Raw genomic sequence first — 7,619 nt, forward strand, 5'->3', positions numbered from 1 at the left:
AACCAGAGTGTGGATGTATAAGTCCAACCAGAGTGTGGATGTATAAGTCCAACCAGAGTGTGGATGTATAAGTCCAACCAGAGTGTGGATGTATAAGTCCAACCAGAGTGTGGATGTATAAGTCCAACCAGAGTGTGGATGTATAAGTCCAACCAGAGTGTGGATGTATAAGTCCAACCAGAGTGTGGATGTATAAGTCCAACCAGAGTGTGGATGTATAAGTCCAACCAGAGTGTGGATGTATAAGTCCAACCAGAGTGTGGATGTATAAGTCCAACCAGAGTGTGGATGTATAAGTCCAACCAGAGTGTGGATGTATAAGTCCAACCAGAGTGTGGATGTATAAGTCCAACCAGAGTGTGGATGTATAAGTCCAACCAGAGTGTGGATGTATAAGTCCAACCAGAGTGTGGATGTATAAGTCCAACCAGAGTGTGGATGTATAAGTCCAACCAGAGTGGTTGATGTATAAGTCCAACCATAGTGTGGATGGATAAGTCCCAACCAGATTGTGGATGTATAAGTCCAACCATAGTTTTGATGTAGAGTTCCAACCAGAGTGTTGATGTATAAGTCCAACCAGAGTGTTGATTTATAAGTCCAACCAGAGTGTGGATGTATAAGTCCAACCAGAGTTTGGATGCATAAGTCCCAACTCGAGTTGTGGATGTATAAGTCCAACCAGAGTGAGGATGTATAATTCCAACCAGAGTGTGGATGTATAAGTCCAACCAGAGTGTGGATGTAATAGTCCAACCAGAGTGTTTGATGTATAAGTCGCAACCAGAGTGTGGATGTATAAGTCCAACAAGATTGGTGGATGTATAAGTCCAACCAGAGTGTGGATGTATAAGTCCCACCTAGTTGTGGATGTATAATCCCAACCAGAGTGTGGATGTATAAGTCCAACCAGAGTGTTTGATGTATAAGTCCAACCAGAGTGTGGATGTATAAGTCCCAACCAGAGTGTGGATGTATAAGTCCAACCAGAGAGTGGATGGATAAGTCCAACCAGAAGTTTGGATGTATAATTCAAACCAGAGTGTGGATGTATAAGTCCAACCAGAGTGTGGATGTATAAGTCCAACCAGAGTGTGGATGTATAAGTCCAACCAGAGTGTGAATGTAATCAGTCCAACCAGAGTGGTGGATGTATAAGTCCAACCAGAGTGTGTATTGATAAGTCCAACCAGAGTGTGGATGTTATAAGTCCAACCAGAGTGTGGATGTATAAGTCCAACCAGAGTGTGGATGTATAAGTCCCACCAGAGTGTGGATGTATAAGTCTAAACCAACCAGAGTGTGGATGTATAAGTCCAACCAGAGTGTGGATGTATAAGTCCAACCAGAGTGTGGAGGTCTAAGTCCAACCGGAGTGTGGATGTATGAGTCCAACCAGAGTTGTTGTGATGTATAGATTCCAACCAGAGTGTGGATGTATAAGTCCAACCAGAGTGTGGAGTGTTATAAGTCCAACCAGAGTGTGGATGTATAAGTCCAACCAGAGTGTGGATGTATATTCCAACCAGAGTGTTGATGTATAAGTCCAACCGGGAGGGGGGGGTTTTTGTGGATGTATAAGTCCAACCATAGTGTGGATGTATAATACCAACCAGAGTGTGGATGTAAAAGACCAACAAGAGTCTGGATGTAAAACACCAACAACATTGTGGATGTATAAGTCAAACCAGATTGTGGATGTATAATTCCAACCAGAGCCATTGCTCCGGTTAAAAAATCCTCTCCGAAAACAATAAGCTAAGAGCTTTAGCGTTATTGAAATGTGTCGAGTATTAATTCAACCACGTGCGACACGCTCACTCTCCTACAGTGGTCTCCAGGCATCTGGCAAATAGTAAAATAGGTTTTAATAGTTTTTTAACCGTAATAAGGTTATTGTTAATATAAAAAGCAGACAACTTCTTCTTTTTCTTTACTCTTTAAGAAATAAGATTTGCCAGAATTTTCTTCCACAACCCTACATATTAATTCTCACAGAATGTTGCATCTTCTTCGATAGAGTGGTTTTTACTTGACCCGTGAAAATATATACTGTGGATGTATAAGTCCAACCAGAGTGTGGATGTATAAGTCCAACCAGAGTGTGGATGTATAAGTCCAACCAGAGTGTGGATGTATAAGTCCAACCAGAGTGTGGATGTATAAGTCCAACCAGAGTGTGGATGTATAAGTCCAACCAGAGTGTGGATGTATAAGTCCAACCAGAGTGTGGATGTATAAGTCCAACCAGAGTGTGGATGTATAAGTCCAACCAGAGTGTGGATGTATATAAGTCCAACCAGAGTGTGGATGTATAAGTCCAACCAGAGTGTGGATGTATAAGTCCAACCAGAGTGTGGATGTATAAGTCCAACCAGAGTGTGGATGTATAAGTCCAACCAGAGTGTGGATGTATAAGTCCAACCAGAGTGTGGATGTATAAGTCCAACCAGAGTGTGGATGTATAAGTCCAACCAGAGTGTGGATGTATAAGTCCAACCAGAGTGTGGATGTATAAGTCCAACCAGAGTGTGGATGTATAAGTCCAACCAGAGTGTGGATGTATAAGTCCAACCAGAGTGTGGATGTATAAGTCCAACCAGAGTGTGGATGTATAAGTCCAACCAGAGTGTGGATGTATAAGTCCAACCAGAGTGTGGATGTATAAGTCCAACCAGAGTGTGGATGTATAAGTCCACCAAGAGTGTGGATGTATAAGTCCAACCAGAGTGTGGATGTATAAGTCCAACCAGAGTGTGGATGTATAAGTCCAACCAGAGTGTGGATGTATAAGTCCAACCAGAGTGTGGATGTATAAGTCCAACCAGAGTGTGGATGTATAAGTCCAACCAGAGTGTGGATGTATAAGTCCAACCAGAGTGTGGATGTATAAGTCCAACCAGAGTGTGGATGTATAAGTCCAACCAGAGTGTGGATGTATAAGTCCAACCAGAGATAGGATGTATAAGTCCAACCAGAGTGTGGATGTATAAGTCCAACCAGAGTGTGGATGTATAAGTCCAACCAGAGTGTGGATGTATAAGTCCAACCAGAGTGTGGATGTATAAGTCCAACCAGAGTGTGGATGTATAAGTCCAACCAGAGTGTGGATGTATAAGTCCAACCAGAGTGTGGATGTATAAGTCCAACCAGAGTGTGGATGTATAAGTCCAACCAGAGTGTGGATGTATAAGTCCAACCAGAGTGTGGATGTATAAGTCCAACCAGAGTGTGGATGTATAAGTCCAACCAGAGTGTGGATGTATAAGTCCAACCAGAGTGTGGATGTATAAGTCCAACCAGAGTGTGGATGTATAAGTCCAACCAGAGTGGATGTATAAGTCCAACCAGAGTGTGGATGTATAAGTCCAACCAGAGTGTGGATGTATAAGTCCAACCAGAGTGTGGATGTATAAGTCCAACCAGAGTGTGGATGTATAAGTCCAACCAGAGTGTGGATGTATAAGTCCAACCAGAGTGTGGATGTATAAGTCCAACCAGAGTGTGGATGTATAAGTCCAACCAGAGTGTGGATGTATAAGTCCAACCAGAGTGTGGATGTATAAGTCCAACCAGAGTGTGGATGTATAAGTCCAACCAGAGTGTGGATGTATAAGTCCAACCAGAGTGTGGATGTATAAGTCCAACCAGAGTGTGGATGTATAAGTCCAACCAGAGTGTGGATGTATAAGTCCAACCAGAGTGTGGATGTATAAGTCCAACCAGAGTGTGGATGTATAAGTCCACCAGAGTGTGGATGTATAAGTCCAACCAGAGTGTGGATGTATAAGTCCAACCAGAGTGTGGATGTATAAGTCCAACCAGAGTGTGGATGTATAAGTCCAACCAGAGTGTGGATGTATAAGTCCAACCAGAGTGTGGATGTATAAGTCCAACCAGAGTGTGGATGTATAAGTCCAACCAGAGTGTTATAAGTCCGGAGTGTGGATGTATAAGTCCAAGCCGAGTGTGGATGTATAAGTCCAACCAGAGTGTGGATGTATAAGTCCAACCAGAGTGTGGATGTATAAGTCCAACCAGAGTGTGGATGTATAAGTCCAACCAGAGTGTGGATGTATAAGTCCAACCAGAGTGTGGATGTATAAGTCCAACCAGAGTGTGGATGTATAAGTCCAACCAGAGTGTGGATGTATAAGTCCAACCAGAGTGTGGATGTATAAGTCCAACCAGAGTGTGGATGTATAAGTCCAACCAGAGTGTGGATGGATTTATACATCCACCAGAGTGTGGATGTATAAGTCCAACCAGAGTGTGGATGTATAAGTCCAACCAGAGTGTGGATGTATAAGTCCAACCAGAGTGTGGATGTATAAGTCCAACCAGAGTGTGGATGTATAAGTCCAACCAGAGTGTGGATGTATAAGTCCAACCAGAGTGTGGATGTATAAGTCCAACCAGAGTGTGGATGTATAAGTCCAACCAGAGTGTGGATGTATAAGTCCAACCAGAGTGTGGATGTATAAGTCCAACCAGAGTGTGGATGTATAAGTCCAACCAGAGTGTGGATGTATAAGTCCAACCAGAGTGTGGATGTATAAGTCCAACCAGAGTGTGGATGTATAAGTCCAACCAGAGTGTGGATGTATAAGTCCAACCAGAGTGTGGATGTATAAGTCCAACCAGAGTGTGGATGTATAAGTCCAACCAGAGTGTGGATGTATAAGTCCAACCAGAGTGTGGATGTATAAGTCCAACCAGAGTGTGGATGTATAAGTCCAACCAGAGTGTGGATGTATAAGTCCAACCAGAGTGTGGATGTATAAGTCCAACCAGAGTGTGGATGTATAAGTCCAACCAGAGTGTGGATGTATAAGTCCAACCAGAGTGTGGATGTATAAGTCCAACCAGAGTGTGGATGTATAAGTCCAACCAGAGTGTGTGGATGTATAAGTCCAACCAGAGTGTGGATGTATAAGTCCAACCAGAGTGTGGATGTATAAGTCCAACCAGAGTGTGGATGTATAAGTCCAACCAGAGTGTGGATGTATAAGTCCAACCAGAGTGTGGATGTATAAGTCCAACCAGAGTGTGGATGTATAAGTCCAACCAGAGTGTGGATGTATAAGTCCAACCAGAGTGTGGATGTATAAGTCCAACCAGAGTGTGGATGTATAAGTCCAACCAGAGTGTGGATGTATAAGTCCAACCAGAGTGTGGATGTATAAGTCCAACCAGAGTGTGGATGTATAAGTCCAACCAGAGTGTGGATGTATAAGTCCAACCAGAGTGTGGATGTATAAGTCCAACCAGAGTGTGGATGTATAAGTCCAACCAGAGTGTGGATGTATAAGTCCAACCAGAGTGTGGATGTATAAGTCCAACCAGAGTGTGGATGTATAAGTCCAACCAGAGTGTGGATGTATAAGTCCAACCAGAGTGTGGATGTATAAGTCCAACCAGAGTGTGGATGTATAAGTCCAACCAGAGTGTGGATGTATAAGTCCAACCAGAGTGTGGATGTATAAGTCCAACCAGAGTGTGGATGTATAAGTCCAACCAGAGTGTGGATGTATAAGTCCAACCAGAGTGTGGATGTATAAGTCCAACCAGAGTGTGGATGTATAAGTCCAACCAGAGTGTGGATGTATAAGTCCAACCAGAGTGTGGATGTATAAGTCCAACCAGAGTGTGGATGTATAAGTCCAACCAGAGTGTGGATGTATAAGTCCAACCAGAGTGTGGATGTATAAGTCCAACCAGAGTGTGGATGTATAAGTCCAACCAGAGTGTGGATGTATAAGTCCAACCAGAGTGTGGATGTATAAGTCCAACCAGAGTGTGGATGTATAAGTCCAACCAGAGTGTGGATGTATAAGTCCAACCAGAGTGTGGATGTATAAGTCCAACCAGAGTGTGGATGTATAAGTCCAACCAGAGTGTGGATGTATAAGTCCAACCAGAGTGTGGATGTATAAGTCCAACCAGAGTGTGGATGTATAAGTCCAACCAGAGTGTGGATGTATAAGTCCAACCAGAGTGTGGATGTATAAGTCCAACCAGAGTGTGGATGTATAAGTCCAACCAGAGTGTGGATGTATAAGTCCAACCAGAGTGTGGATGTATAAGTCCAACCAGAGTGTGGATGTATAAGTCCAACCAGAGTGTGGATGTATAAGTCCAACCAGAGTGTGGATGTATAAGTCCAACCAGAGTGTGGATGTATAAGTCCAACCAGAGTGTGGATGTATAAGTCCAACCAGAGTGTGGATGTATAAGTCCAACCAGAGTGTGGATGTATAAGTCCAACCAGAGTGTGGATGTATAAGTCCAACCAGAGTGTGGATGTATAAGTCCAACCAGAGTGTGGATGTATAAGTCCAACCAGAGTGTGGATGTATAAGTCCAACCAGAGTGTGGATGTATAAGTCCAACCAGAGTGTGGATGTATAAGTCCAACCAGAGTGTGGATGTATAAGTCCAACCAGAGTGTGGATGTATAAGTCCAACCAGAGTGTGGATGTATAAGTCCAACCAGAGTGTGGATGTATAAGTCCAACCAGAGTGTGGATGTATAAGTCCAACCAGAGTGTGGATGTATAAGTCCAACCAGAGTGTGGATGTATAAGTCCAACCAGAGTGTGGATGTATAAGTCCAACCAGAGTGTGGATGTATAAGTCCAACCAGAGTGTGGATGTATAAGTCCAACCAGAGTGTGGATGTATAAGTCCAACCAGAGTGTGGATGTATAAGTCCAACCAGAGTGTGGATGTATAAGTCCAACCAGAGTGTGGATGTATAAGTCCAACCAGAGTGTGGATGTATAAGTCCAACCAGAGTGTGGATGTATAAGTCCAACCAGAGTGTGGATGTATAAGTCCAACCAGAGTGTGGATGTATAAGTCCAACCAGAGTGTGGATGTATAAGTCCAACCAGAGTGTGGATGTATAAGTCCAACCAGAGTGTGGATGTATAAGTCCAACCAGAGTGTGGATGTATAAGTCCAACCAGAGTGTGGATGTATAAGTCCAACCAGAGTGTGGATGTATAAGTCCAACCAGAGTGTGGATGTATAAGTCCAACCAGAGTGTGGATGTATAAGTCCAACCAGAGTGTGGATGTATAAGTCCAACCAGAGTGTGGATGTATAAGTCCAACCAGAGTGTGGATGTATAAGTCCAACCAGAGTGTGGATGTATAAGTCCAACCAGAGTGTGGATGTATAAGTCCAACCAGAGTGTGGATGTATAAGTCCAACCAGAGTGTGGATGTATAAGTCCAACCAGAGTGTGGATGTATAAGTCCAACCAGAGTGTGGATGTATAAGTCCAACCAGAGTGTGGATGTATAAGTCCAACCAGAGTGTGGATGTATAAGTCCAACCAGAGTGTGGATGTATAAGTCCAACCAGAGTGTGGATGTATAAGTCCAACCAGAGTGTGGATGTATAAGTCCAACCAGAGTGTGGATGTATAAGTCCAACCAGAGTGTGGATGTATAAGTCCAACCAGAGTGTGGATGTATAAGTCCAACCAGAGTGTGGATGTATAAGTCCAACCAGAGTGTGGATGTATAAGTCCAACCAGAGTGTGGATGTATAAGTCCAACCAGAGTGTGGATGTATAAGTCCAACCAGAGTGTGGATGTATAAGTCCAACC

Source organism: Montipora foliosa, chromosome 11 (genome assembly GCF_036669935.1).
Source record: "Montipora foliosa isolate CH-2021 chromosome 11, ASM3666993v2, whole genome shotgun sequence".
Classification (NCBI taxonomy): Eukaryota; Metazoa; Cnidaria; class Anthozoa; order Scleractinia; family Acroporidae; genus Montipora; species Montipora foliosa.